This window comes from Strix aluco, chromosome 6 (assembly GCF_031877795.1).
Source record: "Strix aluco isolate bStrAlu1 chromosome 6, bStrAlu1.hap1, whole genome shotgun sequence".
Taxonomy (NCBI): domain Eukaryota; kingdom Metazoa; phylum Chordata; class Aves; order Strigiformes; family Strigidae; genus Strix; species Strix aluco.
This window is the reverse complement of record NC_133936.1, coordinates 11,019,929-11,034,817: the sequence shown is the minus strand read 5'-3', so window position 1 is coordinate 11,034,817 and position 14,889 is coordinate 11,019,929.

The following is a 14,889-nucleotide window of genomic DNA, read 5'->3' as shown; positions in this document are numbered from 1 at the left end:
ATATGTGTACCATGTCCTAGTATCTCTGAAAGGCAACTAAATAAAGATAGTGTGTTGTCAGAAGGCTGAAGCACCCACCTCCCAACAGGGCCTTTGGGAGGAAAACCCACTCATTTAGACGAATAAATCCTGTAATTTGCTGAGCCCTATTCAGTCCCATTCAGTCACTCTCTTGACAGAAGAATATGAGTGGATACATTGGCTCAAATGGACTAAAGCCTTATGTAGCCCACAACTCTGCCTGAGGTTTGCCAAAAGTGGGTGCCTAGGAAAGAGTAGAACATGATGTAAGAACATATTTGTGATGTTTCCCAACCATTTCCTGAGCCTCCAGTTATTCTCAGATCAGGGATTTCCTAATCTGGCTGGATTTACTCTCAGGTATTTGCTGTTTCTTGGCATATTTCTTTTTTCAATGAACACATGCTGTCACTGCTTGAATCATGCCAGCATTTGCCATCTACTTCCTTTGGCCAAATAATCCCAGCCCAGCTGCCCCAGGGTGATGCTGTGCCCATAACCCTGGGGTGCCCAGCTGCTCCATGAAGCCTGATTTGGGGAATATTTTCACTGTTCCTGACCCTGCTTTAATACTGGGCTGAAATCAGTTGGTTAAGCAGAGCTGTGGGATCATGTTTACCCACAACTTTACTGGGGTGGCCAAGGCCACTGATGAACTGATGCTTAGGAAAGGCCATGCCCCATCTTGTGCTCCTTTAGAGCAAAAGCAAAGTTCCCGCTGGCCTCACTAAAACAAGATTAAGACTTAGTGCTTTCCCCTATGCACTCCTAGTCCAGCAAGAAGGAGGTCTGTACAGAGAAACCTGGAGGTAAAACCCAAGCCTGCTCCTGCAGGCAAAAGAGCAAGGAGCTGGGATGTTCAGAGCAAAGGGAGCTCCTGGCCAGCAAAATGGGGATGGGCCAGGGCAATGTATGAACTAACAGAATTGGATGGAGAGGCTGAGACACCTGCAGTGATGTCAAAAAGCCTCCCAGGACCATGTCTAGATGGGTGATGACTAGGGAAAACCCTCCTCAGACACAGAGACCCTCTTCTGCCAAGTTTTGTCCCAGGGGATATGAAATGTGAAGGCCAGACATGGGGCAGGGCTACCTTAAAATCACAAAAGCAAAAAGTATTGGTCTGGGAGGGTCTTATGATGATTCCTGACATATGTTTGTGTGATCTGCTCTTAGAACTCAAAGACTCCCAGCCCTCTGTATATAACCTGTCCTAATGCATAATTACCTTCACAGTTAGAAAGGATGTATTTTTTCCCCGAACGCCTACTGCTAAGCTCTGTTGTTAAACATTGAGCTCATTCCTTTTTGTCCTCTCCTTGGTAGCTATGGAGAGCAATTGACTGCTGCCCTCTTCATAATAACCTCTTGCATATATGAAAACTATAATCAAGTTCCCACTTCTCTTTTCTAGGCTGTCAAATACTTTGTTAAATCCAAGAAGTATCACAGCTATTGTTTGCCCATATTCATTATGTCAAACATCCCATTCCCAGCTGGTGGGAAGTATCATGTTCACCCAGACTGAAATGCATGGGAGCCTGTGATGCCTGGCGGGGTGTAGGATGCCCGTCACTGCCAGGGAAAATCACAGGCACGGCCCTGAGCCTGCCGCACTTTTGTTGGTGCCCTGGCAGTGGGTGATTTGGAGCAGGGAGTGATAGTCAGTGTAAACGAGGGAAATGCCTCCGTGTCGCCAGCTGGCTGCACGCTGCCCTGCAAGGCAGGGCTTGACAACTTATCCTACAGTTTTTAAGGAGGCATCATCCATTGCCTCTGCACAGGAATTGCTCTCCCTGTGGCATCTACCTCTTTGGAAACCAAGTAAAACTGAGCAGGAGCATGAAGCACTCAGTTTTCCAGCCCAGCCAAGCCTCTAGAGGAAGAGGCTCCCTTAATTGCTTGAAATCCATCACCTTTCTGTGACGGTGGTGTCATCTTGGTCTTGCACAAAAAAAGAGGCACATCTGATTTCCCCTCTCCCTTGAGCCTTGCTGTGTCTTGCCAGCTCACCCCAGCACCAAGAGCAGCCTGGGTGTTGGCTCTCTAGGAGATAGGAAAAGCCTGGGGCCCCCAGGACCAAACTGCACTTGCGCCAACATTTTCTAAACCCTTTAATATTGTGATAATGCAGGAGATACGATGTAGGGTAACTTCCCAGGGCGTGGAGCAAAGTGTACAGGGCTAAATGACAAAGCGACAGCTTGGCTTTTGGTTATTAGAAACTTCATATCATAAAGAGATGAACGCAATTAGCTCTGCGCTGCCCTGACTAGAGCCGCCTGCAATTCAGCATTGTAGCATCCCCACCTTGTGGTACGGTGCCGGACTGCCTGCGAGCCATGCAGCCCCGTCGTCCCCCCGCGCTCCCCAGGACTTTAGGGACTCTTGGCCATCAGGCTTCAGGGTGGGCCCTCCTTGAGCCCTGACTAGACGTTCATTGCAAACAGATACATAAACATGTGCTCAGCCTCTTCTTCTAGACAGGCACTAAAAGGTATAGAAAAAGTCCTGGATAAATGAGGAAAGGTTTGTTGGGGGGTTTTTTTGTGTGATGTTGCTTAAATCTTTCCTTCTGGAAAAATGAAACCGGTGGTTCTGATACCTAAATATGTACCATGAAAATTCAAAATATCACTAAAGGTTTCCCAGAAGTGTTACACAGCTGGACAGTACCTTCTCCTTTGTGGATTTTGCAGGAAAGGGTCTCCAAGGTGATTTGTGAGCTTTACTGAAAGTATGTTTTGCAAGCAAAAAAAGATGTAGCCATTTGTGATTTCTCAGTTAGTGCTGTCACTGGTCTTCAGAAAAAGCAGATATTTCTAAACCCCACTGATTACCAATGGGCCCAGTGAAAAAATCCATCATCTGTAATGAGGTGATAGGGTAAAATCTCCTTTTAGGGGTAACAATTCAAAGTAAACCAGACATTTTTTTCAAAGACCTGGATGTTCTTCAGTCTCTCAGAGCATCTGCAGGATAACTTGAGCCCGACCTCTCCTCTCCCAAGTCCAATGCTGTGAGCTCCCCAGCATGTCCCCCGTGGCCATGGGCACAGAAAATGCTCAACACCTCCTGGCAGCAGAGATGGAAACCTGGCAAGGTGGAAACATGGGTGGGAACCCAGCATGTTTCTGCCCTGTGTTAAGATGAAACAGCTTCAGACCTTGGTCTTTGAGGGAGGGTGGCATAGTATTGTATCTTGTAAAAAAAAAATAATTGTGTATTTCTGCACACACTGACTATAACAGATCCAGGTAGATGCCTGGTACCCCAGGGCTGCATTTTCTCCAGTGCTTTTCAGCACTCTCTGAATGAAAACATAAAGCCATCAGTGACTTTGACTAGCCCAGAGCCCCTTTCTCTGTTGCGCTTCTTCCTTGTATATCAAGGACTGAAGACTGTTCACATCCGCTCAATGGAGAAGCTGATGGCTAGAAGGAGCAGGAGGCAACCTCCTCCCTCCTGCTTCCTTTTGTGGCAAAGAGATGATGATCGGCAGGGTCTCTCTTAAAAAGCTTCTCCCTGGGCACACTGACTTTGCAACCTGCTGATGAGTTAATGTGAAACAGAGCCCTGGAAAATGCAGGGAGTGAGAACAGCAAAGCATCTAGGGGGTGTGGGTTGAATAAATCATGGGCATGCTGGTTGGGAGGGGAGTCGCAGGGCTGCAGAGTCATAAAGGCTGAGCTTGCTCCATACGCCTCAGCCGCTCGCCGGGTTGCTCCGGAGCTAGTTGACAGAGCTCTGCCTTACAAGCCTGGTCTTCAAAGCATTCCTCTCTTTACTGTCGAATGCACCAAATGTCTCCCACAGCTGTTTAGTTGGTTTGTGAGCCTTGTTAAGTGCCGGGTTTATCATAGCTTTCCCAAGGAATGTGTGCTACCAACAAGTAGCTGAAAGATATTATCTAGTTTGGCCAGCTGAGGACTTCAGGCTCCTTAGATCAGCGGAGACTTTTTGGAGACTAGCTGGGAGTGTACAACTAGTTTCTTTAGCTGGGAAAATGCTGGGCAGTTTGATATGTTTAATTGAACTTGATTGCCCTTTGGGCTATGTTCTGCTGGGAAGAGAGGTGTAGGGAGAGATTCTCAGTATCGTCACCCTCGTGGTGGTGGAAAAGCACCAAGTATTGCTTGGGAAACCATTCAGGTAGTCATAGCCTTTCAAACATGAAGCCTTTAATCAGTATGTTTATACTTATATCACCATAAAGAAATATCCATCACCTAAGGCCTGTCCACCACCAGCTGGCAGAGCCCTGTGTGCAGACAGATCTAACGCTGGTATCTGCACCTTGCATCCTCTCCATGGTATAAGCCAGAAAAATACCCCTTCAGTGGCCATGGCTGCATCCATACCAGGATTTGTTTTCCTATCAGAGCAATACCAAACCATGCCCACCCTTGCGGTGTAAGGCAAGAGGTCTGCAGCCTGGTGTGGGAGTCATACCCGAACGCAGACTGCTTCCCTGTGGATTAAACCTCGCCCAAGCTACTGGCTATTAAAGTTTCCTCTGCAGCATTAAGCAACTCTTATTTTTCTTTGAAGTTCACTTTAAACATCTCTCAAAGCCATAATGAGTAATGTGAAGGTGAGATATATAATGGCCACAATAACCTTATAAAGCACTCAGAGAGACGGCCAAAGTACTTGAGTACTGCGGAGTACCGAGCCATTGAGTAAATGGGCTTAAGAGCCTGCCTCTCTCATTTGCTTATTCAGCTGATTGATGCGACCATAAGCTCCCCATCTGCAAGCTCTCTGGGCTCTTTCTAAGCTAGGTTTGTCCATGACACATAGTTAATAATATTAATTATTGTCTCTCTCATCTGCGGGGAGAACAGTGCTCTCCGAGCAAGAGCAGAGCAGAGCCCCTCTGGTCATCGGCTGCAGCCCGGGCACAGTGGGCAGAAGCAGAGTAAAACAGGGAGGCAAAATATTAGGGAGAAACATGCCAAGGTGGGGCTTCCCCTCCATTTGCGACTGATCGGAGGAGGCTTGCGGATGAGTGCTGTGTGCCCTTGGATGGAGGACACAGAAACTAAGCAGTGATTTAAAATTCTTCACTGGAGGATGTTAAAATTACAGTATGACATGAAGGCATGGAAAAGTAAGAACTATAAACTAGGAAACTCTACAAAACAAATCACGAGACAATAAATCAACTTTGCTTTGAAAGCAATATGAAGTTAGATCACTGATGAAAATGATAACACGAAGCTCAGATTGTACAGCACACTGCTATTTTCAGTGTTGTCTTAATGTTTCAAATGTGAAATTCAGAATCAGAGACACAGAACTGCATAAACTGAAACAAGCAGTTTTTAAAAGATAGCCTGAAGAACTGACTGGAAATCCAAACCATACTGAACATGTGGAAAAAGAAAGAATTCAGCTGAAAGGAGAAAGTGTGGGAGTGCAAGGGACAGAGGGACACATTCGATTTCCAATGAAATGATTATTAAAAAAAAAGTTTAAAAACACGTCTATGTTGCAAAATATATTCCCTGATCATGCTTTTTCTCCTTTCAGCTGCCCTTGATGTGAGTGTTGGTGGATGGCAAACTGCCACCAGTTCAGGTGTCTTGTGCTTCCCTCAGGAAGCTGCTGTTTTGGTGGCAGCGGGAGGTTGGACGTCACGCCAGCCAGACCCTGTCCCCAGCCCTGCCAGCCCAGATGGACGTAATCCTGTAAGAGTGGTTGAGAAGCTGGAGGCATTTTGGCTTGCCCTGGGATGGCATCACAGGCACCAAAAGTTTCTTATGGGGTTAAAATTAACTTTTCCTCCTTGAGATTAGTTGGTTTTACATCCCAGCTTGGACCACCTTAAATGAAAGAAGGTTGGTTGGATTTTTTTAATGTATGGAAAAAAATAAGAGGAACTGAACTGGACGCAATAACTATTGCACTTTTCACTTGATCCTAAACTTAGCTGTAGTTACAGAAATATTTAACTGTTTTTTCAGTGGTCCTAGCAATAAATATTCTTGACATAAAGGGGAACTATGTTCACAGAGTCAAGTCTGCTAGTCATGTCCCATTCAGCTCCTGTCTCTGAAGCCCATGGACCAAATTCTTCCTTGGCATAAGCGTTTCAGAAAGAATCAGTTTGATTTGATGAGCCAAAAGTTTACCCAGCATCAATGCGGGCTGACAGTTTCATTTGAGCAAAGCCAGATTATTTCGGATATCTATTAAACTGGACCAACTGGTATTCCCATTCCCATGTACATACACACATACCAGACAATAATCTCCTTAACAACCCACAGATGAATTCCTTAGCTTATGAATCTGCCAGAAAGCACATAATTTTCCCCATCAAGGAATGTTGCTTGGCACATCTTTAATATATCACTTACACAGCCCTCAATCAACCTAAATGATTCATCTAGCAACATCTCTTAGGCAAGGCTTTATGTGATTGAATGGTTTATTCTCACTGAAAAAGCACACGCCATTCAGTCCCACGTATCAACTATAAAAGTTATTAATAACTAGGAATTATTTAGATAAGAGCCATGAGGCTGGCTTTAGCCTGGGTGGCTGCAGCTGGCCCACTTTGAGCTCCATCAGTAAAAATCAGCCAGAATTTGCCCCCATGAGAACAGATCAGAGGCTCGCAGGCTCAGCACCAACCCATGCATCATATTTTATATTGCATTTTACAGTTTTTCAGACTTTGGATTAAGATTTATTAGTGTTGCGTTGCTGTTTAGTGGTCGTAACTCACAACGTGCTTGTTGCTTTGCGGCGCTGCTGTTGCACCAGTGCTTGTGACGGAGGGGCTGGTTCTCACTATGGACGTTGTACCAAACTTCAACCCCATGCAGGAAAACCACCTCAAGAAGCAATGCAGGGACACCAGGTGATCCGTGTCCCTGCCAGGCTGCTTGTCCTCTCTGGACGGTGCCTCACATCCGTAAGAGGCCAGGAGACAGATCTCTTCACCCACCACTGTGATCAGGTCCGTAGCTGCCATTACTGAGGCCATGTTGTGGACTTGACCACCTCTTGGATGGAAACGCCAATGATTATTTTCAGGACAGAGTGCAGCAAGCTGTCTGAGTCAGCACAGCCAGCACATTGTCCAGGGCACCTGGGAAGTCATTTTTCATCCACAATATCTTCTCTCCTCCAGGGCTGGATGAATTACGTAAGGTTCCTTGGACCCCAGACAGGCGAAATGGGGTTATAGCGCCATGTGATCTCAGCTACAGTTCCCAGCCCAGCATCCTGATGTTGTGCACAGACACGGTAACTTGGCTCCTTTCCTGCTAGAAAACATTTGTTTGGATGTTCTGAGACTTTCTTGGGGTTGTGGACCCCCGCCATAGGGTGTTACATGGCTTTAGATAAGAAATCTCCATAAAACTGTAAGCAATGTGTCTTCTGCAGTAAATCTTTCTTCTTAGTCAAGAGTGAAGCAGTCACATTATGTTTCCTTACATTGCAGCCCACCTGTTGCAAGGAAAGTGCCAAGAAAATTATACACCAGTGGGAAAGTGTAGATTGCATAGATGGCTTGGACCCAGCAAGAGTCTGGGTGGCTACAGGATACACATTTAAAATCACCCCCTCATCTCTGAAGCTTTCTTTCTGGAATTGGAAGGGAATCCCTAGCTGGCTGGAGACAAGCAATCTGCCGGCTCAGACGCTGTAGCTGCTATCTCCCCATCGAAAGGAAGGAGGATTAACTGGGTGTTGGACAGACAGATCCTGCATAGCGTGGCACCGCAGTGATCCTTGGGGTGCCTGAGGCTTGAGGAACAGCCTTTGTTTCCCTGCCTGAATCCAGCAGCTCCCTCCTGCGCCATGTGGCCATGAGCAAGGAGTCTGCTGGCAGCACTGTGTGTGCTCGGGGGTGCGGGGCTGCCTGTGCTTGCTGGTACAAGCCACCCTGGTAGACAAAATGATGGGCTTGCTGTCTAAACAAGAGGTTTACAAGAAAAGATCTGTTGACACCGAGTGGTTTAAATGCCCTTTCTTTATCTACTGAATAATTACTGCTAATTCATTACTTCTGAAAAGATTTTAAAAGCCCAGCAGTGCCTTGTTCTCTGCAGTCTGGGAGCACTTTGATTTTGCACCACCACCTGTGTAGCCAACATGGGGATGGATGGGACCTTCACCATCATGGGGTCCAATCCCCACTATTTGCTTCCCACCATCTCCTTTCCAAAAGGGATCATCTTCCACACACCAGTGGGGTTTGTCCCTCCCACTTCATCTGGGAAGTTGCTCCTGACAGTCTCTGCTGCAAGGGCTGGAGACGGCTCTTCTGTCTGCAGCACGCAGGGATGCACGGCCAGCCCGCAGCTTCTGCCCATGCGCCAGCACTGCCCTTCCCCTGCTTCTCACAAAAGTAATTTCGCTTTATATTTCTCTGCCTTTGTAGCACTGCTATCAAAGGAGCTAATGAAAAACAAAACACCCTGTACTGCCTTAGCTGCTGAGGCAGCAGCGCATAGGGAGCAAACACCCATCTCCTGCGGTGACACCAGCCTGGGAGGGCTCTCAGACCAGTGACACTTCTGCAGAGGGCTTCTCTCCTGCAAGACTGGTGCTTACACCCATACCCTGGCCTGAGCTGTATGTGAGAAGGGAGTCCCACAAAGCTGAAAATACACATCGAGGGGTTAAAAAAAAATTAAAAATCTCATTCAGGGTGCAAACAGCAAGCGGCTTGGCTATCCAACACTGCGGGAGGAGCAGCGTGCTGGGATGTGGAGCAGCTCAGCTGTGATAGCTGGCGAGAGCCACAAGATGTCTCTGGAAACCAGCATTTGACAAAAAAGGCATTAATAACCCCAGGAAAGGGGCCGGGCTGTTTCCATCTGCAGTGAGCGCTGAGTCCCGGGGATGAGCACTCTGGTGAGCCTGTGCTTGGAGCACCGCAGCTGGGACAGCCCCGCTCACTGAATCCCCCTCTCCACCGCCATTTACTCCAGGTGAGAATTTGTCCTGTGAGGTCGCACCCATGGCGTTTCCTCACCGCATGGACAAGAACTGTGGATCAGTAAATCACCGTCGTATTAAAAACTATATTGACTTCTGAAGTCACAGGACAAACAGCAAAGAGTGCACACTGAAAACCAGATTAAAGAATAATCACAGTGCAGCAGGAAACAGTAAAAGCAGGAGTAGTCCTTTCTGGGAGCCCCTCTGCCACATGTTCCCTGCACACCAGAGCAGTGTCTGCATGGCTCTGGATCCCTCGGGGTCCACGGGGACTGCGGGGTGCAGCGCAGCAGTGCCTTCAGCTGGCCGGGGTCGCAGCGCTGGCCTCTCAGCCCGAAGCAGTGATGGATAATCCCTTTATCCCTTAGGGTCCTGCTTCTGCTGCACATCACTCCTGAGGGAGCTAAAGGAGGTATTTTCCGGTCTGGGATGTTCCCCGTAGGTGGCATAGGCCTGGGTTTGCAACCTCCAAACGTGCTAACTCCTGTGGGGTTTCACTACCTGCACTGTCACCTCCAGGGATTGATGACTACAGAAGAATCCTGCTGCGGCACACCCACAGAGGGACATTATGGGAATGAACTGTCTGTCCCTGACACAGGGAAAAATCCTGTTGAAGGTGACTCAGAGCTCAGCAGAACGCCTGCAGGTCCTGATCCTGCTTCCATGTCAGTCACTGGGGAACTCCTCTCCCTTTCACCTGCTCCTTTTGGCTTCCTAGTAAACAACTAGAGAATTGTAGGGTGGAAAATGCCCATATAAGTGTAAAGTTGTTATTAAGAAATAGGCAAAGCACAGTAAACAGTGACTCACAACGTTTGCTGTGAGAAACCAAAGCTGTCCTTCAGTGGACCACATAGAGAGACAGCAGTTACTGTAAACTGGAAAGCCTCTTTAACATCCAACTAGAAATGTGTGGCAGATAAAATCCATTGCCCACCAGGCTGAGTGAGTCTAACTATTGTTTGTTTTAGGATTTGTTTTCCATCTTACAAATCATAAGACAGTCATTTAAATTAATAACAAGCAAGTTATGGGGATAATGGGATTTTTAATGAGCTGTTTCTGGTTGGGGGGTTGCCTTTACAGAAACTCTGCTGCATTGCAAATGCCAGTGTTTAGCACGGAAGGACCAAACTTTGTTCTTGCAGTGTGTTTAGAAAAACTCCCCCAGGACTGAGCTATCGTTACATCACTTTAGTTGAGGCACATTCCTTTGGATGGAGGAGGACAAGAAAAAAAGCTGTAGTCGACATCTATGCCATGATTAGAGGAAGGATGGCTATTGCTGCACAACCAGCGCAGTAAAGCCTGCCCTGCGGCAGCTGAAGATCCTCCTCGGCCTCTCAAAAACAAGTTAAAACCCCTTTTTTTCAACAACGGCCAACAGATTTCTTCCTAATACAACTATTTGCAGAGGCAAGAGGGTGCTGGATGCCAGGGTGACATGTGGGTAACAGGGTCACACCCTCTACAACAGGGAAATCAAAATGGAAAGGGCAGCTTTGTGGCAGCCCTGACTGCGTGTCAGCCCTGCACACAAGGCCATCCTCAGCACCCGTGCCAGAGCCAGTCTGGTACCGGGGAAGGGAGTTAAGACTTCCAAAATGTTTTCCATGCAGACTACAAACATGAGAACTTTTACCCCACTGCTTCCCAGTGAACAAGGTGCAATAAAAATGCAGATGACGCTGGGGTAGGTTTGCCCTTCATTACACAGACAGGGAGCATAGAGCTGCTCTTACTAATATGATTGCGTAGTAATCAGACGATTTTGAGTTGTTATTGTGCAACATTTCTTGATGACATTTGGCTTGACTTCTACCTCCTGGTTTGTCTGAGAGAACTGCTCTTTTTGGTCAGAAAATACCAATTTCCCTCCAAAATGTGCTGTAACTCAGAAGCACAAGACCTGTTCCTGGATCACTACCCATCCAAAGAAATGCTTGCCCCAAAGGACCAAAATCCCACAGCACATTTAATTTTCTGCATTTAAAAAAAAAAAAAAAAAAAAAAAGAAAGAAAAAGAAAAAAGCTGTGGTCCTTCATTTGGGATCTGCGCCTCTCAGGATGTCTGGGCTGAGGCCTTGGGCAGCTGAGGGATGTCGTGTACCCAGCTAGAGGAACCCACCCCAACTGTAACCACCCTTCCCACAGACACGGCTTTGTGCAAAATGACAGAGAGGGTAAAACGGTGAATGCGAAATCTCCTGAGTGAAAAGGAATTAGTAAAACCCCATATTCATGAAATATTGAGAGCTAATTATATGTGCATCGGAAACCTCTGGGGGAAGGGAGATGGAGGCCTTTCATTAGACGGTAACTGGAACTTTTTCATCATTTGTCTAGCTCAGGAATGTAAGGCTGCTGTCTGGAGAGGGATGTGGGATTTGGCTGGAGGGCTGGGTGTGCAGGTGAAGTGCCATGCTAGCGAGTATTTCTATTGTACTCTGGCATGTCTTGGAAAAGGCTCTCAGCTGTAGCAGGTCGGTGGGACTGGGTGCTCCTATATCTCAGCGCTCCTGCAAGACCTCTTCAGTCGTAAGCACCAGGAGGAATCATTGCTCCCAAATAATTTTTTGCCTTCCTCCCACCCAGCCCCCAAATGGGTCCAAAGTCTTGCCCCTCCCTTCAGTCCTGGTCGTGGTTTCTCCTGGAGGGTGCAGACCCTGGACTCTGCCAGGCTGTCTCCGGAAAGTTCATTTTCTTCGCTTTTGACCTGCTGTCTTCTTTTGCAGCCGAAACGAATGGTTAGTTATTGCCACTGCACCATCGACCAAATTCAAGTCCAAGACCAGAACCGGTGAAGAAGGGGGAAAGTTTTTATTGTGGAGCCAGAGATAAGGACGCAAAGGAAATCCTGCCCGCTGCGTGGCCAGCAGTGCCCAGCAGCCACAGGGCGAGGGACGCAAAGTAAAAAAGGGGGAAAAAAAAGTAGCCTGCAGCGGGTGACAGAGGGTTTTCTCTCTCAAAGCTTTTAGACACAAGGGTGGCTCGGGGAAACCCGTTCCAGCTCTCTGCCTTCTGCCCTTTGCTGGGAGGGCAAAGGCACTCGGGTCCCCGCTGCCAGACCCCCCGCCCGCTCCCACCGCCCTTCTCCTGTAGCCGAATTTTTTTGCCCCCCCGTGATCTCCCGGCTTTCTCGAGGAGGGATGCGTGTCTCTCCCCACGCAGGGAAGCAGCCCCCCGAGGAGTGCAGGGACAAGCCAGCGGCTCCTCCACAAGTCGCTGCTCCAGGCCATGCCTGCCGCGCAGACCCGCGGAGCCCCGCGGAGCCCCCGCGCCCGCGTTGCTGCTCGCCTTGCTCCGCGGCGGCGCGCCCCGGCCCTCGGCACATAAATCAGCATTAAACCCATTCCCCCCTCTGATCCCTGGTGCCACCATCTATTACTCCCCCAGTGCGTTTTCTATCACCTTTTGTTAGAATTACACAGCCGGAAACTTAATTTACCCGGAGCTTTAAAGACAAATAAATACAGGCAGGCCGGTGTCCCCGCGATATGCCTATTTACTCCTGCGATCCATAGATTATTATGAATTGTTGTGATTCTCAGGCTGCTGCTGTTTTAAATACCTTCTCAGCTACTCTCCCCGGCCGGAGAAAAACCCGCCCACCCTTCCCGAGCAAGGGGCAAAGAGCAAGAGACCATAGCACTTGCGCTTGGCTTTATTTACTTTTACTATTATTGTTATTATTTTCGAAATTTGGAGCGAGCGAGGTTTTCAATTGCTGAAATAATTGCCTGGGAGAAAGGTTGCTTAATCTGTTCATACATTATTGACTCGGGCTCCAATATTTGGCTTGCTGCTTTTTATCGCAAGAAGATCACGTACGAGAGTCTTTTGCATAACAATTTTTAAAGAGGACACATCCTTATATCAAAAGTGGACGTGACTTGAATTTTGCCGGCGTTTGTCCCTAAAATGACCCAATTCCGGTTACTGCCACTGGGCAGCAGTAACATTGCATCATTTCTCCAGGCAATAGACTTATTTCGCTTTACTCTCTGCCCCTTTCCCTGCCCCCCCCAAGCCAACGCGTACTTTTAAAGCTGATTATTTTGTCTTGCTGCGTTTTAACCCTGCACACAGTGTTTTCTCTCCCTGGGAGCGGATGAGCGGAGAGGAGCAAGCCCGGCTCGTAGGAGCAACATGGCTAATTAACGCCGAAAGTTCCCATGCAAGGCAGAAATATAGTGTCTTCAACGAAATTTTGCTGTGAGCCGCCGCAGAGAGACGCCAGCGCCGGTGCCAGCACCTCCAGCCACCTCCCCGAGCATCATTTTCCCCGATGAGGATCAAAAGAGCCCCCCTCTCCCCCGCTTTTCCAAATCGAAATCGTGCTGCTTACCAGCCCCACTGGTCAAGTTAATTCCGGAACAAAGGAGGACAAAAACACAAAGGATTTCTCTTCTCCCCCGGCTCGCCCCCTCTTTCTCCCCGTCTCAAACTTACCCAAACTACCCTGGCCTGGGACCCCCCCACTCCACCCCCCCGGCATCGCCTCCCGGGTCCGGGGCCCGGCCCGGAGCCAGGGCCCGGAGATGGAGGGGTGGGGGGTGGTGTGTGAAATGCCAGAGGGGGCTCGCTGTGGTGAGGGGCACGGGGCTCGACTCCCCTCCAAAGCGCTGGTGGGGAGAAAGCCCGGAGCCGCCTGCAGACTGGGAAGGGAGGAATGATGCCACCCATGTCCCCCGGCACCGGTGCTGCTGTTTGGACCTCGGGGTGAAAAAAATAAAGGCTGGATCATCTTCACCCCGCCGGGGCTGTGTTTGCAGAAGTCGTTGTCGCAGAGCCATCCCGTAAGGCAGCACCCCGGCGGGCTGTGAGAGCCGGGCACCTGAGAGACGGGGAGCGGACCCCCGGGAGCGTCCTCCGTGCGGGGACCGGAGCACGAACTTCCCACGGAGACTGTCCCTCTGCTCCCGGGCGTGGGGTTCGCAGGAGGAGCCCCTCAGGGCTGATGGGGAGCCCAGGGACGGCGACGGGGACGGGGTGGGGGAGTTGTGCCCTTGTGCACCTTCTACACCTATTTGCACACGCGTGTGTGTGCGGGAATATTCCCCTACACGCCCGCTGCACCCACGTTCGGGCGCAGAAATTCCCGCGCGAAGCCTCGCAGGCGAACGCACGCACAGAAGCGCTGCACGCGTGGGTTGGGAGACACGGCGGGCCTGCGTGGGGCTGGACACACACCCTGCCTGCACCGACACCCACGGCAGAGCAGCGGGCGGGCGGTCCCGCGTGTGCCCCTTTGTCAGCCCCAAATCCAGAAGCCGGGGAAGGGAAAGGCTCTACCGCCACAGAGAAGCCTGCACCCACTCGAGGCGGGGAAAGTCTTGGGGGGGCCGTTCCCAACGCCGAGCCTCGACACCCTGCCCGGGCAGGGACCCCCCCGCCGCCCGCCGGAGCCCCGCGGAGCAGCCCCGGCCCCGCCGCCACCCCGCCGGGCCGGGCGGCGAAAGTATCCCCGGCCCTTCCCTGGGCTGCGCGGCTCCCCGAGCTGAGACGGCAGCAGGGCGAGACATAGGTAGGGAGAGCCGGAGGAAATTGAAAACATATTTAAAAATGTAAATGGGTTCGAGCCAGCCCGACACCGTGTGAGGGGGGAAACGAGGCGCCCGGTGGGGCAGAGATGGGTGCGGACCCAAACCCCTCCACAAAACTTTCAGCCCCTGTTCGTAACGTATTCAGCGAGGGGACAGGAGTATCTGCCCCGAAGTGGGGTAAAGCAGCGCTCAGAAACATCCACTGTAACTTAAACCAGATTGTCAGGGAGGCAGACGGGGCTGGAGCAAGGCGTTTGGACTGCTCGCCTGTCGAGAGGTTGTCGCTGCCCTCCTCGGCTGTATTCCTCCCCCGGCCAGCTAGCGAGAAACATCTCCGGGAGCCGGGACTTTTTAA